The sequence below is a fragment of the Tenrec ecaudatus genome, chromosome 1 (genome assembly GCF_050624435.1).
Source record: "Tenrec ecaudatus isolate mTenEca1 chromosome 1, mTenEca1.hap1, whole genome shotgun sequence".
Lineage (NCBI taxonomy): Eukaryota > Metazoa > Chordata > Mammalia > Afrosoricida > Tenrecidae > Tenrec > Tenrec ecaudatus.
The window spans coordinates 306,303,471-306,323,148 of NC_134530.1; the positions used below are offsets into that span (position 1 = coordinate 306,303,471).

General features: G+C 41.5%; 3 non-coding genes across 3 annotated transcripts; 2 read left to right on the plus strand and 1 right to left on the minus strand.

Moving 5' to 3' along the window:
• Window positions 1–601: 601 nt before the first annotated feature.
• On the plus strand, window positions 602–675 carry TRNAT-AGU (transfer RNA threonine (anticodon AGU)). Its single transcript has one exon. It is a non-coding gene; the product is annotated as a tRNA-Thr (tRNA).
• A 2,794-nt stretch (window positions 676–3,469) lies between these two features.
• TRNAT-AGU (transfer RNA threonine (anticodon AGU)) lies at window positions 3,470–3,543 on the minus strand. The gene has a single exon. It is a non-coding gene; the product is annotated as a tRNA-Thr (tRNA).
• Window positions 3,544–14,437: 10,894 nt separating this feature from the next.
• LOC142437926 (small nucleolar RNA SNORA84) lies at window positions 14,438–14,571 on the plus strand. The gene has a single exon (XR_012782425.1). It is a non-coding gene; the product is annotated as a small nucleolar RNA SNORA84 (small nucleolar RNA).
• Window positions 14,572–19,678: the final 5,107 nt, after the last annotated feature.

A 19,678-nucleotide genomic window follows, 5' to 3' on the forward strand; every position in this document is an offset into this window, starting at 1 on the left:
GCCTGGCCTCTATGTTAAGTCCTTCTGGTGTAGCATCTGCATTGTGCCATGGGCCTGTATGGTCAGAGTAAGACACTTTAGAAAACATAGCAAACATTTACATCTTTTGTGTGAATGACTAGAGGCACTGGGTCAATCAGGTAGACAACACTTCACGTCCGTACAGACTCAACAACACTCTTCATCAGAGGGGCAGAGGAGTTTAAAACCACCAGTCTAGCAGCCTACGGCCAAACCTATGTCACCAAGACTCCTCCCTAACAATAGCAGAGGCACTCAAGCCTAGACCTGGGAGGGGGATTTGGTTTGTTCTTCAGGCATTGTGTCTGCCTCATGACATCTTACTGGAATCAGAACAATCAGGTTTTCTGCAGCCTGGAGACTTTAAGCCCAAAGCAAGTTATGCAGAGCAAAAAGGAAAAAGATGACAGGTGAATGAATGTTTGTCCGAAATGCTTGATAATTGTCTGGGTGACTCAGAGCCTGGTGAAAGTGTAACAGAAGAGCAAGTACAATTCTTGTCTTGAAACAGATTCTGAAATACTGTAGACAGACACAAGGATGCTCGAATAGAGATAAACCAAAGCAACTTCTAGTTCAGGGCTTTGTGGCTTAGTTGGTGAAAGCACCTGTCTAGTAAACAGGAGATCCTGGGTTCAAGTCCCAGCAAAGCCTTCCTTTACTTACCTCATTGAGCAAGCAAATGCTTGCTTAAAATCAAACCTGTACAGATTTAGCTTTTACTTCTTTCCACCAAAGCCCTTTGCCCTTGGAGCAGCAGTCACGAAATCAGATTAAATATCACCTTCTCAAATCTTCATGAAGAAGTCACCGGAAGACTTAAGTTGCGCCTAAGTCACGCTTTTTCCAATGTCCTCATATGTATGCGAAAGTTAGACCATGAATCAAGAACACTGAAGCAGCATTCATGTATTTGAATCATGGTGCTGCGGAAGGCTATTGACTATATTCTGCGTAAGGAACGCACTCCCCCTGCTGGAGCTGTTGGGTAGTGTTGGGCCGCGAACCCCAAGGTTGACGCTGGTGGTTCATGCTCACCTGTGGCTACTGGAGATCAAGAAGAGGCTGTCTGCCCAGTCAACATCGACAGCTTTGAAAACCACGCACGCTCTGGGTCTGAATCGACTCGGTAGCAGTGGGATGTGGGCCAGAACACAAGCAAATCGGTCTTGGAAGGACAGCCAGATTCCTGAGAAGCAAGGGTGACAAGGTGCATGTCATGAGCTTTGGACATGTTATCAGGAAGCACCGGGTCAGAAGGATCCCAGCGTAAGCATTGCCTATTGAACCACCCTTCCTTATGGATTGGAGCCCCTGACTTAATCCAATTCCTGGCAATGTGGGATGGATAGACTGAGGAGAGACAGGAGAAAGCATGGCAGAGGGCCATTCCTGAAGCCGCCCAGACATAACCAAAAAAGTTTTCCAAAGTGAAACAGAAAACGTGTTGGTTTTGGTTCGGGTGTTTTGTTATTTTTGGTAATAAGAATAAAGTATCAGTGAATCCTGGACCTTAAAGGAAGCATAATTAAAGTCCTTAAAGTAGAGAAGAGAAAGAACAGGACTAAAAAAATTGTGAGAAAATACCATTTTGTTTTTAATTTTTAGTTTATATCTTCAATTACACAATTTTTTCCTATAACATCTTATTTGCTGGTAAACATACACAGTGTAGGATATCATATTAGATATCTAGACACCTTTCACCTGGTAATTCAATTTGAGTCTCTGTTATGGATAGAATTGCTACCCTTCAAAATACGTTTCAAGTCCTGGCCCCTTATAGCATCTTCTTTAGAAATAAGGATTTTTTAAAAAAGAAATAAGGTTTTGTTATACTTATTCAATAAAAGAGTGGGTCCTAAAACACATAACTCTCAAGTTATAAAAATGAGAAAAATAGATACGGACACTCATGTGGAGGAAGGCAGATGCCAGAGAATGCAAGCAGCAACTAAAAACTTCTGGAACCTAAAGCCATGACGTGAATCCAGTTGTTTAACTTCCAAACCTGTGAGAAAATACCTTTTGTTTTTATTTTATTTTTTTAAGAATTGGTTTTCAGTGGTGATACTGGGAGGGTGGAGAGAGGGTAGTGTGGAAAGGGGGAATCAATTACAAGGATCTACATATAACCTCCTCCCTGGGGGATGGACAGCAGAAAATTGGGTGAAAGGAGTGGGTAATGTATGACAAAATAATAATAATAATTTACAAATCATCAAGGGTTCATGAGGGAGGGGGAGCGGGGAGGGAGGGGAAATGAGGAGCTGATACCAAGGGCTCAAGCAGAAAGCAAATATTTTCAGAATGATGATGGCAACAAATGTACAAATGTGTTTGGCACAATGGATGTATGTATGAATTGTAATAAGAGTTTTACGAGCGCCCAATAAAATGATTTTTTAAAAAAAGAATTGGTTTTTAAAGCAGCCTGCTTGTAGTATTTGCATCATGACAACTGTCTTAGTGACTTAGTGTAGCTGTAGCAGACATACCACCAATGGATGGACTTAACAAACACACTTAGGTTTGTTTCTCTTGGACAGCACCCTCCTAGTCCCATTGAATGGCAGTCCACACACCAGAACTGAGCTGGAGAAGCTGTAACTCTTTGAAACCTGAACTGTCTTGGCCCCACCCAGTGAGACTGAGGTAGCTCCTCATTCCACGCTCCTTTTAGCAATTTTGCTGATCTCTGTTCGCCTCCAGGAATGGCCCTCTGCCATGCTTTCTCCTGTCTCTCCTCAGCCTATTCATCCCACATTGCCAGGAATTGGATTAAGTCAGGGGCTCCAATCCATAAGGAAGTGTGGTTCAATAGGCAATGCTTACGCTGGGATCCTTCTGACCCGGTGCTTCCTGATAACATGTCCAAAGCTCATGAGATGCACCTTGTCACCCTTGCTTCTCAGGAATCTGGCTGTCCTTCCAAGACCGATTTGCTTGTGTTCTGTGCACATCCCACTGCCACCGAGTCGATTCTGACCCACAGCGTGCGTGGTTTTCAAAGCTGTCGATGTTGACTGGGCAGACAGCCTCTTCTTGATCTCCAGGAGCAGCTGGTGAGCATGAACCGCCAGCGTCAACCTTGCGGTTCGCGGCCCGACACTACCCAACAGCTCCAGAGGGCGAGTGCGTTCCTTACGCAGAATATAGTCAATTGTCTTCCGCAGCACCATGATTCAAATGAATGAATGCTGCTTCAGTGTTCTTGATTCATGGTCTAACTTTCGCATACATATGAGGACATTGGAAAAAGCGTGACTTAGGCGCAACTTAAGTCTTCCGGTGACTTCTTCATGAAGATTTGAGAAGGTGATATTTAATCTGATTTCGTGACTGCTGCTCCAAGGGCAAAGGGCTTTGGTGGAAAGAAGTAAAAGCTAAATCTGTACAGGTTTGATTTTAAGCAAGCATTTGCTTGCTCAATGAGGTAAGTAAAGGAAGGCTTTGCTGGGACTTGAACCCAGGATCTCCTGTTTACTAGACAGGTGCTTTCACCAACTAAGCCACAAAGCCCTGAACTAGAAGTTGCTTTGGTTTATCTCTATTCGAGCATCCTTGTGTCTGTCTACAGTATTTCAGAATCTGTTTCAAGACAAGAATTGTACTTGCTCTTCTGTTACACTTTCACCAGGCTCTGAGTCACCCAGACAATTATCAAGCATTTCGGACAAACATTCATTCACCTGTCATCTTTTTCCTTTTTGCTCTGCATAACTTGCTTTGGGCTTAAAGTCTCCAGGCTGCAGAAAACCTGATTGTTCTGATTCCAGTAAGATGTCATGAGGCAGACACAATGCCTGAAGAACAAACCAAATCCCCCTCCCAGGTCTAGGCTTGAGTGCCTCTGCTATTGTTAGGGAGGAGTCTTGGTGACATAGGTTTGGCCGTAGGCTGCTAGACTGGTGGTTTTAAACTCCTCTGCCCCTCTGATGAAGAGTGTTGTTGAGTCTGTACGGACGTGAAGTGTTGTCTACCTGTTTGACCCAGTGCCTCTAGTCATTCACACAAAAGATGTAAATGCTTGCTATGTTTTCTAAAGTGTCTTACTCTGACCATACAGGCCCTATGGCACAATGCAGGTGCTACACCAGAAGGACTTAACATAGAGGCCAGGCAGAATGAAGCAGCCTGCACCCTTGGACTGAGGACTGGGGTACTCTGATGGGAGAGGGAGCAGAAAGTGGCTGCCCTGGACATCAATGAATGTTGAGAGAACCCTTGACGTGGGTGGTGTCCAATAGTAAGTGACCCAGAATTGATGCCCACCTCCAATGGCATGACAGGTTTTGATCTATTGGGTAGGGATTTGCACTTGAAGAACTGATGCAGGAAGTTTCTTGTGGCAGCAAGACCCATACTTAGAGTAAACAGAGCTCAATAGGACAGGACATGGAACTGTGTAGGACAACAGCTCATGGGCAGCCGCTCAAGGTGGATCTGGACTGGCGTAGACTCCTCACGCTGTCAGTGTCTATGGGACCATTGATGGCATCAGTACAATTGTCTTATACCTTCGAGGGTTGATGGACAATGTTGTTCTTTTTTGTTTATATGGGTTTTTGTCTTTCTGGCTTCATCTTTTTTTTTCTTTTCCCCTCTTTGGTTGTTTATTTCCTGGTTGGTTTGTTGCTGGTGCTGGTGTAGCTGGTCAGATGGGGGTTTAGTTTGTCATAAGATGACCACCAACGTAAACCTGCATATTCCATGGACAAACAGATGGATTCTGGGCTCTTACATAACTTTAACTCTAATCCAAGAAGAGTTAATTCTGATAACATGGCCCTGCTCAACACACACCTTCATGAAAGATCACTGAATATAAGGGTGCAACAGCAAATTGTGGTGAAGAGAGCAAACGGTGCCTGGCTATCAAAAGGTATACTGTCTGGGGTCTTACAAACTTGTATTTAGTTCAACAAGCAGCGATCTAAGCGAGGAGTCAACGAAGTCCACATGGATGAAGCACACCAGTTTTTGTGATGCAAAGATGACTATAGCAAAATTATCAGTGGAAAGTATCAGAGCTAAAATTTTGAACACCCAATTGTGGAAGGCTTTGGAGGACAGTGGGAACCAAAAACTCATCTTTAGGCTCTCTACTCAGGTTAAGCCACTGTGGGTCCCTCTGGTCAGAGGCAAAGGTTTGGAACCGCCTTACTGTCAAGCACAGATCGTTGTAATCCTGATGCTGCTGGTCAAACATGACACTTGGTCAGTGGACTTGCCTCTAGTCTAGATCAGACCTGATGTTGTTCTAGGTGCACAGATCTGTTGCTTGTTCCAATGCAACTGTTTCTTCGCTGGCTTTTAAAATATTGATGGTGGTAGTTTCATTCTTACTCGGTGTTTGTTTTTTTGTCATTAGATGACTGTCCTTTTATCCTTACCACATTATTTCATTTTTGTTCTTTACTGCTTCTTTTGGTTTACCTGTGTGTGAATCCCAGAAGGAGTGGATGCACACAGATGATAACTGATGCCAGGACCTATAAAGGACCTAGGGTTACGTAAGGGAAAGTGGGGAGAGGGAGGAGATCTCAGGAGTAAACACTGAAGGCAGGAGGGGGAGGGAGCTCTAGAACAGAATGTGATTGCACAATCCATTTTAAACGTGATTAATCACTAGGTTTGGTTTTTTTTTCGGGGTGGGGGAGAAAATGGTCTAAAATTGATTGTGGTAAATATTGTACAATTGTTCTTGATAGGATTGAATGATAGATCAATATGTTATATGAATTTTGTGCCAATAAAACTGTAAAATAAATAGATAAATAAAGAAAATGTCCTCAGTTACTTCCAACAATACACTAAACTATTCCTACGTTTGCTCAAAAGGTTTCTACCCAGACATCCCTGTCAAGATTGGTTATGTTTGACACTATCTGCAAGAGGGCAATAACCTTCCTGGGCTCTTCATAAAAGAATTATACCCAGAAATTTAAAGATAGGGCATGGTGATTGTTTTAAACTATGAAGGTTTGCTCCGGTGTGTTGTTCAGAAATAGGTAAGTAATAGTCTTTCCATTCTTTAAGTGTTCTCATTCTTTGCTTTGAATGCAAAGCACAAACTTCGAAGATTCAACTCTTCCCCGGACACTAATCCACTGCCATTTAGTTGAATCCAGCTACTAGCTTCCTTTTGTAGGGATTCCAGGACTGTCTTCCTTTCCTGGAAGTGAATGTGGATTAATTACACCGGGACTAAATTTCCTGAGCTTCTCTCACAATACTGCCCTTTGTATCCCTGATTAGTAGCTTATTTTTCCCCCCAGTGATGTTGACTCCTCCCTACATGCCTCAGCCAGAGCCAACCCAATTTAAAGAAACTCTCAGCATCTTCTGATTGCTGAAAACACGCCACTAATACACGGATAGCCTATTCTCTCTGCTTTTTATATAAAAACGTTTTATTGTATTCTCAGCAGAAGTATATACAGACATTTAAGTTTTCATTTAACTATTTCTATACAACTTGTTCATTTACATTGGTTCCCTGTTTTGTTTGTTTTTTTCCCAATCCAAAATAAAGCAGAAAAATTGAAAAGAACAAACTAAGAAGGGGTTTGAAGGGGGAACAAATAACTAGATATTAAATTTTATTATAACTGTATCTGCAACAATTCTTTTTCTGATGTACTCTGCCTGTGGGCAGGGTTTTCCACATCCCTAGTCAATGGTCTGAGGATATTCCAAGGAGCTCTTTGCAAGTGGATTTTGGACCTTCGCTTTCCTACATAATCTACATTTCCCTCCTCTGTTCTAGGATTTTTAAAATTTGCAATCCTTGGATCACACTGAGACATGCTTCTTTGGTGTCAGCAGTCTCTTCTCTTTTGATGGTATTTCTACAACTTGTAGTGAAGCAGTCAGGTGGGGAGGAGTCAAGCTCTTACAGACGTTATGAATTAATATTAAATATTCAGTTGTCAAAGAAGGAGATCAATGAAAAGAGAAACAAATCCACAGATTACTGATCTGAAACAGGTGGATTCATAGAGAGCTGTGACCCCTGCTCCCTCTCAGTGACAGACTGAGTGAGCCCTGCATGGGCAATGGCTTCTAATGACTCTCAAGGCCTCCAATGAGGAAAATTTCTTTTAGAGGTGTCCTGGCATCCTAAAACAGGTAAACTGGGAGAGCTTTTGATGGTCTACATATTCGCAGTCAGTTCCCACTCTCCCAATTCAAAGATTGCTTGTCTTGTAAAAATGAGTTATTAATGAGAAGATCATTTGTACAAGGCACCTGTTTACAGACAGCCTATTGCAATGTACAAAGTCATGACTTCAAGAAATACCACAGAGGTGAAAAGAATTCGATGCACTCGGTCATTCCTTGGCTTCCACACAAAGTACTTTTGGGCATTCAAAAAACAACAACAACTCTAAATCAACTCGAGCTTGAAACACCTCAGGGTACATTTTTTAAATATAAGAAGAAAACATAGTTCTGGGTGAGCTGCTCACAGGAGTAGGAACTCTTTCACCTGAGTGAAAGAATAGTGTTGCCTTTGCTATTTCTAGGTCCGTGGATTTAATCTATCTTTTACCCTCCAGAAATTCCTCAGAACTGAGGCCTCAAATGACACTTTAAAGCATTTCCAGCCTCTTTAACATCATTATTTCAAATACAAGTTTACCCCACTACCTGATAGCAGAGCATTATTATGGAACCCTCTGCAAGTCAATTGAAGAAGCAATGACCATTAATTCTATTAGATTTTAACACCATTCCTAGAAACCCCAATTATACATATCCATATACTATAACAACACTGAACACATAGTAAAAGCAAGAATATGATAAACTCACAGCTGAGGTGAAGTAGAACTCTGTATGTGCAGTGTCATCCTGAGAGAAGATAATTGCTGATGCTACTCTTGTTGCTAGGGATATGTGCTGTCTCCTTAGCTCTTTTCAAGACTCAGTTGTATCCTCACTCAATACAAGACTACTTTGTTCTAACAAATTTGCATTCTGAGATGCTCACCCTCTGGACACAATCGCTGAAGACAAAAACGGGTGCATAAGCAAATGTGGGGGAAAAGGTGGATGGTGCCTGGCTATAAAAAGATACAGCATCTGGCGCACATGGAAGAGCACGCTGCTGGTGTGATCATAGAGAAGCCATCGGACCGGGTAATAAGCATCAGAAGACACAAAAACAAACAAACAAACATATCGTTGAGAACGAGGTGGGGCTGGAGCAGATACCCAAAGCCCATCTGTAGACAATGAAACAATCCCCCCAGAGAAGGACCAGAGGAAAGGAATGAGTCAACCAGGGTGCAGTAAAGCATCAATGAAACACACTATTTTCCTCTGGTTCCTGTGGCTTCCTCACTCCTCACTATCATGACCCCAGGTCTGCTTCCCAGTACAGACTAGACTGGAACATGTACACAGGTTTAGATAAGAGGTGGGGGATCACGACACATGGAATCCAGGAAGAGGAGTGGGAATAGCGATATCAGAAGGGTAGAGGGTGGGGGGGTCGGGTGCAGAAAAGGGGAATGGAGAAGGGATCACAATGACATACACCCCTCTCCAGGGGGAGGAACAACAGACAAAATGGGGGAAGGGAGGCAGCATTTGGTGTAAGATATGAAAATAACAATTTATAATCTTTGAAGGATGTATGAGGGTGGCGAGGGAGGGAAGGAAAAAGAGGAGCTGATACCAAGGGCCCAATGGAAACGAAATGCCTAGAAAAGAATGAAGGCATCATACGTACAAACATGTCTGATGAAATTGATGCGTGGATTGTAACAAGAATTGTATGAGTTCCCAAAAAACAAACAAAGGAGTCCCCAACAAAATGATCTTTTAATTAAATACATATATGTATATTGAATTAAATATATACATTGAATTAAATATATAGATTACAGGTTTGACATAGGGGGCAAAATTAAGTGGTATTGTTTTAAATGTTCTGTTGAAGCCGTGTATTTTCAGGAATGCTAGCTATTTTGAATGAAGTGAAAAAAACTCTTTAGGTAACCTTGATTTGTGTGCAATTAGTGAGACACATATATCCCCAAAAGGGGGAGGGGTGGCTTCAGAGGGAGGAGATCTTTGGTGCTGGAATTAGTTTGGGATGAGATCCATTTCTTCAGATTCATGCAATCACACAGGACCCCATCAGAAGGTAGCATACATCAAAAGTGGGGTAGTGTCCCACTAACTCTCAGAGGTTAAAAAAAGCATGTATGTGGCCAGTATTTGTCCCTCAGGTCACATAAGTATTGTCAGCCTGCTGCAAAGCAAATGCTGAAGGCTTATTTTGCCTCTGTGAAATCCCCTCAAGTGTTCTTTGGTTAACAAAACAGGTCTTAACGAAGGTGTTTTGTAATAGCAAAGAGACATAAAGTGAACTTTCAAAAAGTTGGGGATTCCTGCACTTTATCTCTTCTTTGTGTCATGCATTTTGGAGATGAAGATGAGTTTGGAGCTTTTATTTAGTCTACCATCCTTATTCCATCAGTGCCTGTCCATGCCCTCTGCACTTCTGTTTTAGTTTCCTGTGACTGCTGTGCCACAAACTTGGTGGCTTGAAATAACACTCCATTAATCTCCTACCATTCTGAAGATCAGAAGTCAGAAATTAATTCCACTGAATGGGTATAAAGTGCTTTCAGGTCCAAGCTCCCTCTGGAGGCTCTGAGGTAACATTTTCCTTTTTTAAAAAACATAAAATAAAAGTTTCTAAAAGGAGCCCTGGTGGTGTAGTAAGTTAAGTGTTGAACTGTTAACCACAATGTTGTGGTTCAAATCCTCCCTTCTAATGGTTTCTGTTGGTCCCTCTTCGAGACATATGTATCCCACTAGTTGTACAACATTCTATGCTCACCCAAAAACATTTTGTCTATTTCTTTTCAAACAGCTTACATTCCTGAAAACACACAATATCAACAAGATATTTAAAGCAGAAAGTAATTATGTCTTGAAAGGGTCAAAGGAACATGAGAAATGTAGTCATTTAAATGGGCGCATTCTCCTCTAAGAAAAATATTGGGATTCTTTTAAAAAGAAAGGGACGATGGATATTGGATAGACACTAAGCAGCCTATGCCACCGATCCTTACCTTAGGCACTCTTGAGTGAGAGGGGGTTTAGATGGCCAATTCCTGCCCACATATCTCCCCTTATCAGTCCAGCCCCAATGGGGAGCTCTGATTGTTTTGAGGACTCTCAGTGTGGACTTTAGAGAGGCTCTCTGGGTCTTGGGGGTTTGTCAAAGGGTAGCATTCACCCTATTGTGCATTTCTTCTTGATTCTTTGCTGCCAACTGGAACCTGAGAGTAACGAATTCATGTAATATTTTTCAAGGAGGAAAAGCCAGCCCATTCCCTAGGAGGAAAGTCAGGTGTCTGCAGTAAAGGTTTACAGTCTGTCCTATAGGGTTGCTATAGGGTGGAATTGACTCAATGACCCTCAGATAGTGCTGTACTTCTGGCGGGTTTTTTTTGTTTGTTTGTTTGTTTTGCTTCTTTGGCCCTTTCTGCACCTTCAAAGTCAGAGGTGTAATATTTTGTTGCACTGGTCCTATTGCCTTTTTCTGTGTCATGGATTTCCTGCCTCCTCTCTCTTAAGGACTCCTGTAATTGCATTTGGGACTCATTCTGATGAACCAGGAAAATCTCCTCTTGTTGTTGCTGTTAGGTGCTGGTGGGCTGGTTCCCACTCACAGCTACCCTGTGTGCAACAGAACAAGACACCATCTCCTCCTGGGCCATCCTCACATCTGCGCTTATATTCGAGTCCCATTTTAAGATCTTTAACTTAATTACACCTACAAATCCTGTTTGATAAATAAACTAACATCAACAGGCTCCAAGATTTAGGACCTGGATATCTTTCTTTAATTCACCACCCTTCCTGCTCTTGGGGGAATATCACTTTATTTAAATGGATAATAGTTTTGTGCTTTATTATAAAACTGTTTGACTAACCTAATAGCAAATGTGGCAGACAACAGTGAAGCATAAGGAGCCGAGAACAATCCCAGATGGAGTGATGAGCAATGAGTGTCGGCAGGAGGCATCCAGGTAATCGTGGGTTGGCATCCACTCCCTCAAGGTGAACTACAGTAAATCTGATGCCAAACTCATGATCAAATCAGAGACATGCAACATGTTGAAGAGATACTTCTTCATCAATCCTATTTTACAAAGCAAAGGAGTGGTGGGAGTTCCCTCCATTGAGAAGTTTTTCACAGATGACTAGGGCTGGAGTTTGAACTAAGCAGCTCAGTGTTTGTGCAAAAATGGATGCAATATCACAGAACAAGAAAGGGAGATGGAGAACAATTTCTGTAGCTCACACACGATTTGGAATAGGTCATACTTTCTATAAACAGATTGGAGAAAGCTTTTAATGCTTAGACTGGTGCTGTGCCAGTAATGGAACCAATATTGCTGGTTTGTTCTGGTTCTTCCTTAAAATAAATAAATAAACTGAAAATACTGACAAGCCTTGAAGAGATCAAATTGTATCCCACAAGTTCAAAATAGGCTCACAGTTAATTATTAACCCCACGCCCCATCTAAGAACAATTAGTCCTTGTGACATGGCCCTGTTCAAAGTTCACCCTCACAAAGACAGAACTGATGATATGGGTGCTAAAGCAAAGTGTGGTGAAGAAAGTAGATAGTGCCCAATTGTTAAAAAAAAATAGTGTCTGGGGTTTTAACAGCTTATCTGAAAACAAGCAACCGAACACCTACGTGAGGCATCAAGTAAATCTACATGGGAGAAGCACACTGGCCTATTGGATCCAATGATTGTAAATAATATACTCCAAGTCTAAAGGAGGAAATGATATCTGGCTTAAATTGTGGACACCTGGTTTGCAGAAGGCTCTGAGTGACAGTGGGTGCCCCAAATCCATTTGCTGGATCTTCACATGGATTAAGGCCCTGTGATCCTAGTTAAGGATGTGAATGGCCCTGTTACCAGAGAGAGATAACACTGTAAATTCCATTATGGTAAAGTCAGTAGGTTAAAATAGAACACCTTGCCATTTGATTTCCATTTTGACCCATTTTAAATTTTTCTGGTTTTTGATGTTTCCTGCTTTCTTTTTGGTCGAGGTTTTCCTCTGGTTTGTTTGTTTGTTTTCTTTGTTTATTGTATTGTCTCTTTTTTTGGTGCATATGTGTGGTTTCTGCTATATGAAATCCAGGCTGGGTGGATCTGTAGAGATAGTAACTGGATTAATGTCTTATTGGCAGTGTGCTGGGTGCGAGAAGTTGGAGGGGGATGGGGAGCTGGTAGAAGCGGGTGCAGGAAGGAAGAAAATGTTGTGGAACTGATTGTGGTGATGATTGTGCAGCTGTTTATGAGATGGTCCAACTATTCAAGTAAATGACATGTGACTTTTCTATCTGCATAAAATAATAATAATATAAATTATCAAGGGTTCATGGGGGTAGCATGGAGGGAGGAGAAAATATAAGGAGCTGATACCAAGGGCTCAAGCAAATCTTTTGAGAATGATGAGGGAAACAAATGTACAAAAGTGCTTGACACAATGGATGTATGTGTGGATTGTGATAAGAGTTGTATAAGCCCCCAATGACATGATTTAATTATTTAAAAAATAATCAACAAAAATCAATAACAATTCCTGATACATTTGAAGCAGTAATTTCAATGTCCACTATTCTTTTCCAACACCAAAATTCAAGTGCATCAGTTCTTCTCTGCTTTTCCTTATTCCATATCCAACTTCCACAGCATAGGAGGGAATTGAAAATACCAATGCTTCGGTCTGCTCCACCTTCTCCTCACAGTGGAACCTGTGATCCTTTCTGGCCTTCTCTGCTTTCAGCCAAGGTCGAGCTGATGCCAACAATGGTATCTCTTGTTTCACTTTCTCTTCGGAATCTGGCTTAAATCACTGGCAGCTCCCTGACCATGTACTACTGCAACCATCGCTGATGATCTTCAGCAAAAGTGTGTGCATGTGATACTTATAATATTTTTCAATACTTTCCATGCTTTGTTGGGCCACCTTTTTTTGGAATGGGTACAAGTATGGATCTTTTCCAGTCAGTTGGCCAGGGAAATGTCTTCCAAATGTCCTGGGCTGGGTGAAGGAGTACTTGCAGAGCAGCATCAACTAGTTGAAGCATTTCAATTGGTGTTCTTCATCTGTACCCCTTGACATGGTTCAATGTCAACTAGTTCATTTGAGACAGTAGCGTTGAGCATTTTTCCATCTTCTTTTGCTGTTTCCTGCCCATAGAATCATTCAGTATGGCAACTTGAGGCTTGAATTTGTTCTTGGTTCCTCCGCTTTAAGGTATGTTGACTATCTTGGCAGTTGCTTTTGGCTGGGGACTGTCACACCCATAAGACCGCATGATGGTGGCTGCTAAAAAGATTAAAACTTTGCTCAAGTCTATCAACTCTAGGTCCCAACGCATTACATCAAGTGGACAATACTGGTGGGTTAGAGCAGACTAAGAAGATGATCCAACAAGGCAAAGGGAAAGTGGCCATCCTTGCCAACCACTGCCTGGTCTTGATGAAATCTGCAATAGAGTACTACCCCGTGTTGGCCAAAACTGGTGTCCCTTACTACAGTAGCCATAAGATCAATTTGGACACCACTTGTGGAACTTACTACTGAATATGCACACTGGCCATCATTTTTTTACTTTTCTATTAAATACCTTTATTAGGGGCTCTTACACCTCTTATCACAATCCATACATTCATCCATTGTGTCAAGCACATTTGTACATATGTTGCCATCATCATTTTCAAAGCATTTTCTTTCTACTTTAGCCCTTGATATCAGCTCTTCATTTTTCCCCTCCATCCCTCATGAACCCTCAATAAATTATATATTTTTATTTTCATATCTTAACAATGTCTCCTTTCACCCACTTTTTCTGTTGTTCATCCCCCTGGAAGTGGGTTATATGTCGATTCTTGTGAGCGATTCCTTCTTTATCCCCCCACTTTCCCCTTATCCTCCTGGTATCTCTATTCTCATTATTGCTCAAGAGGCATTTATTTGTCCTGGATTCCCTGTGTTGTGGGCTCTTATCTGTAGCAGTGTACAGGTTCTCGTCTAGCCAGATTTGTAAGGTAAAATTGAGGTCATGATACGCTATTTCCCCTAAAGTAAGACATCCCCCAAAAATAAGACCTACTTACAATTTTGCCTCTCCCTGAAATATAAGCACCCCCAAAATAAGACCTCCCTGAAAATAAGCCCCCCCGAAGCTACTATAACTCTGTACTCTGGACTGTAGTAGTGGGCAGTGCCGCGCAGCTCATTGTTGTCCCCAGTGCAGCGAGAGCAGACAGGAAGTGTGAGGCCTCTTTTAATAAAAAATAAACAATAAATGTGTACCATATTCTTCTTCATGTAAAAATAAGACATCCCAATGCCCTGTGGTTGCTGGGTGCTGTTGTTCTACTACAGCTTTCCAGTCGATGGCAATGGGCCAGAGCAATACTGTGATGTATGCATGGGGGCTGTTCCTTTTCAGCAGCCTCCATAGCCTGGTCACTGGTACATGGGGGGGAAAAAAGACATTCCCTGAAAATAAGACCTAGCGCATCTTTGGGAGCAAGAATAAATATAAGACACTGTCTTATTTTTGGCAAAATAGGGGAATGGGTTGGGGGCATTAAAAAACTGAAAGAAAGTTGTGTGTTTCATTGGTGCTATACTGCATGTTGACTGGCTCATCTCTTCCGTGTGACCTTTCTATAAGGGGATGTCCAATTGTCTACAGGTCAGCTCTGGTTGTCCACTCCGTGCCTCCCACCCCCATTCACATTGGTATGATTTTTTTCTGGGTCTTTGAGGCCTGATGCCTGATCCCATGTGTGCTTCTTCCATGTGGGCTTTGCTGCTTCTCAGCTAGATGCACTGACCATTATTGATCCACGTGGTTCTGATCCTGTTAGAAGCATACCAGAAAAGACTGGTGAAAAATAAAACCTGCAATATTTTCTTTAACAAAACTAGTCAGAGCTACTTTATTTTAAAGATATGCTGAGTGCCTAATTTCTTTCTGGGTTTCTAACTCTATGTCTTTGCACGTTTCATTATAATATTTTACTTTGTCTTCCCAGCTGCCTATTGAAATTTTCTATTCAGCGTTTGCACTTCATCATTTCTTTCATTTGCTTTAGCTATTCTGTGATCAAGAGCAAATTTCAGAGGCTCTTCTGATATCCAGATTGGTTTTTCTTTCTGGTCTTTTGAATGCTTTCTTCATGTTTGATGTTCCTGATGTCCTGCCACAGCTCAAGTCTTCTGCCAGTGTTCAATGTGTCAAATCTATTCTTGAGATGTTCTCAAAATATACAAGGTCCTATTTTGGCTCTCATGAACTTGTTTTAATTTTCTTCAGCTTCATCTTGAATTTACATATGAGCAATTGATGGCATATTCCACAGTCAGTCCCTGGTTTCATTTTGGCCGTGGATACTGAACTTTCCCAGAGTTTCTTCCCACAGTTGTATTCAGTTTGATTTCTGACTTTCCCATCTGGAGAAGTCCATGTGTGGAATAGTTGTTTATGTTGTTGAAATGGTATTTGAAAGGAACAAGTTGTTGCTCTTGAAGAATTCAATCTTTTCATTCACCAAGGTCATATTTTTCAACTACTGTTCTTCTTTGTTTCCAACTTTTGCATCCTAATCACCAATAATTATGCATGCATCTTGGTTGCATGTTTGGCTAATTTCAGTTAGAAGAAGTTAGTAGAATTTTTCCACTTCTTCATTGCTAGCTTTTGTGGTTGGTGCACAATTTTGAACAATAGTTTTGTTAACTGGACTTTCATGTATGTGTATAGATCAAACCCTTTCACAGACAGCATTGTACTTCAAGATAGACCTTGAAATGTCCTCTTTGACTATAAAGGTGAAACCACTTCTGTTTAATGTGCCATTCCCAGCACAGTGCACCACATGCTTGTCTGCCTCAAGATGACAAATACAAGATGACAAGTCCGTTTCAGTCACTAATGCCTAGGATATTCATATGTTCATTTAATTTTTAATGAGTTCCTACTTTTCTAGATCCATACATCTAACATTCCAAATTCCAATTGATAGAGACTTGAAGCTTAGTGTCTCTCATTTTGAGTCATGCCCATTGGCAAATGTCGCTCCTGAAAGCTTTCCTCCATCAAGTCCTGATGGTCAGCTCGGCTTTGACAAGGCGGCCCTTCCTCCGTCAGAGTTGAAGTAGCTTCCAGCCTGAGGAGTTCATGTTCCAGCACTCCGTCTGGCAATGTCCAGAACCCGCACAGGGTGCTGCTGCTGTTCCTAAGTTTTTCAGTGGCCAGTTCCTTCGATGTTGACAGCATAGTCTCTATTCATAGTCTGCCTTAGTCTGGAAGCTCCGCTGAAGACTATTTACGTTGGGTGACCTTGCTGGTATTTGAAATACAGGAAAAGTAGCGTCCAGTGTCACAGCCACATGCAAGCGACCACAGTGTGAATAACTGACAGGCAAATGGTGGAGGTCAGTGCATCATCATTTTCCCATTCTGAAATTTGTTTGGGCTTTCCTTTTGGTATTTTGTCATGTTGGAGTTTTTATTTTCCTTTATTTCTTGGATTATTCAATAATAAGTGTTTACTGTAGTACACTTAGAAAGTGGGGGGAAGGTAAATATACTGAAGAAATATTAACTATGCTTTCATCCCTATTTCAAAAGTTTTCTTGAGGTAAAATTTATTACTATTTTTGTCTATAGAATTTTGTATTTTGGATCACAATTAAAATGGCATTCCCTACTCCAAAGCTGTTTAATTATTTTGTATTTTTAAAGAACTCTTAAGCTCTGGTTTTATAACTCTCCAGTAACATTTAGAATTCACTCTCCTTTTTTTTTTTTTTTTACAAATTATTACCCAAATTTTGTAACACCTACTATTGTATAATCCACATTTGCCCATAAAAACTCACTGTTGTCAAGTTTGTTCCTACTTGTAGTAACCCTATACAGGGTTTCCAATAAATCTCACAGAGGCAGACGTCTCATTTTCCTTTTGAGGACCAGCTGGTGGGTTTAAACCCCATCGCAAATGATTTTCAGTCACATTCTCATAATTCTAGATCTGAACATAGAAGCAAGTAGGGTGTAGAACATTTGAATTGTACAATTAGCAAGTTTGATTAAATTGGTATATGGTATAAAATATCTGATGAGAATGGTGATCCTTCACAAATATTACATTCTACCAGTTACACTATTCGTTTAAACACAGCTAAAAACTCTTAGCTTTACACCCTTCCTTCCTGTGACCTCCTTTCCTGCTGTGATAGGTAAGGTTGAGTGACAGCTTGTCGTGTTTTCAGCAGTTTGGCACTCATGATATACTTTGGCGTTCATGTCATGTGTCTGATGTAACATAATCTGCTAAAAACAGCCACAAGTTACAGGAAGTGTCTGGCAGGGTTTGGCATGACAATATGTATGGAGGTTCTAGCCGTGCATACGTTCCAGGATACAGAGTGTGCGATTACATTCCTATATACCAAATGATATTCCAACACGTTTTCTCCTACAAAACTCCTTACAAAGCACTGCTCAGTTTGCTTTTACTTTTCTTCAGCATATAGCTGGTTCAGATTTATACATGATATGTTAAGGGATTTTGTGAATAAAATATATTAGTCATGGGCGTGTTCTGTCTTCTGAATAAAATGGCAAATCCTTCAGATAATGTAAGTTTATCCCTCAGCTGTGAATTAATACCATGTAAAGAAAGACCGGCTCTTCTGACAAAAATCCATGAAATATGTTTTGAGACATAGCTGAAGGCAAACAGAAATTAAGAAAATAATCCATCCATGTCAGTGATTCATAAGTCCACTTGAAATCCAGTCTGCACCAGTCACCATATAGACTAATAATTCACTAGAGACACTGGCTACCACCCTAGTAGTACTTTATATCAAGGTCTAGTTAAACCCAGATCAAGCTGCTTGGAGAGGGGAGCCAGTAGAGGGGCCTGAGGGCTTGGCCAGATATCAGCTACTTTGCCTCCTCCCAGAAGAATTTACTTCAGAGGGTGGCACTGAAGCTGCAGCTTGGGGAGAGAGATGAGTCTGATCAGAACACACGGGAGAAAATGAAGGGGGAGGAAAGAGAGTGGAGCACATGCAGGACCACCAGGCTTGGAGGACGACATGCCCGCTCTGAACAGCCAATGCACAGAGTGGACCAGATGGCTGATCCCACTATGAGACTCGCTAACTCATGGCCCTACGGGGACAACACTAAGGTGTGCGATGGCACCCACTCAGACTCGGCTAGAGGACACACACCGAGAGGTCCAAAATCAAATCTTGATCTCTTTCAAGGTTTTTCTTTCTTTAAAAATTTTAAAAATTATTTCCCTTTTTTAATTAATTAATTTTTTCTGGGTCATTGGTTTTCTTTTTTTGCTGTCATCGTTGTGTTCTCTTTTGTCGCTTTCCCCTGCTATGTCTTGTGTTTTGGTGCATACTATTATCTCTGCAGATCTATCGAGATAAGATAGGCTGGATGAACAGTCTGGAGGAGAAAACAACGGGACCTGTGGTTCCGGGGGGACATGGGAGAGGGGGAGACCCAGGAAAGGAGGTGGTGTTGACCAACCCAGGTACAAGGGAGCAACAAGTGATCCAAAATTAGTGGCAAGGAGGGTGTGAAAGGCCTGGTAGGGATTCAGCCAGGGCAATGTAACTGAGAGAAGTTACTGAAACCCGAATGAAGGCTGAGCATCTTATTGGGGCAAGAAGAAAGTAAAAGGAAATAGAGGAAAGAACTAGGAGGCAATGAGTATTTATAGAGGTCTAAATACAGGCATGCACATATGTAAATATATTTGTATAGAATGGTGGGGAAATAGATCTATGTGCATATATTTATAGGTTTAGTATTAAGGCAGCAGATGGATGTTGGAACTCCACTCAAGTACTTATTCAATGCAAGAATACTTCGTTCTATTAAAACTGGCATTCCATGCTGCACACCTTCCTGACATGATTTCTGAAGACAAATGTGTGCATAAGCAAATGTGGTGAAGAAGGCTGATGGTGCCCGGCTCTCAAAAGATACAGCATCTGGGGTCTTAAAGGCTTGCAGGTAAAAAAGCAACCATCTAGCTCAGAAGCAACAAAGCCCACATGGAAGAAGTACACCAGCCTCAGCCTGAGTGACCATGAGGTATAGAAGGGACCAGGTGTCAGGCATCAAAGAACAAAACATCATATAATTGTAAATGAGGGTTACTGAAGACTTGGAGACCCAAAGCCCATTTGTAGGCAACTAGACACCCCCTTACAAAAGGGTCGTGGGAAAGAGACGAACCAGTCAGGGTGCAGGGTAGCAATGATGAAACATAGAACTTTCCTTTAGTTCTCAAATGCTTCAATACAACATGAGGAACTGTATGAAAGGGTCTCCGCATTAGGAAAGTTGAGAACCACTGCTTTAAAGAGAGAAGACAAAGGAGGACAGCAGATTACCCTAGCGACTATAATATTTCTGTCAAACAGTGTTCTAGACAAGAAAAAGAATGCAAAGGAAACTACCTGGGAATGAACACACGAAACATAAAGCCACTTGAACTATATGAAACCTATATTACTTATTCAGAACACCCATCACATGGA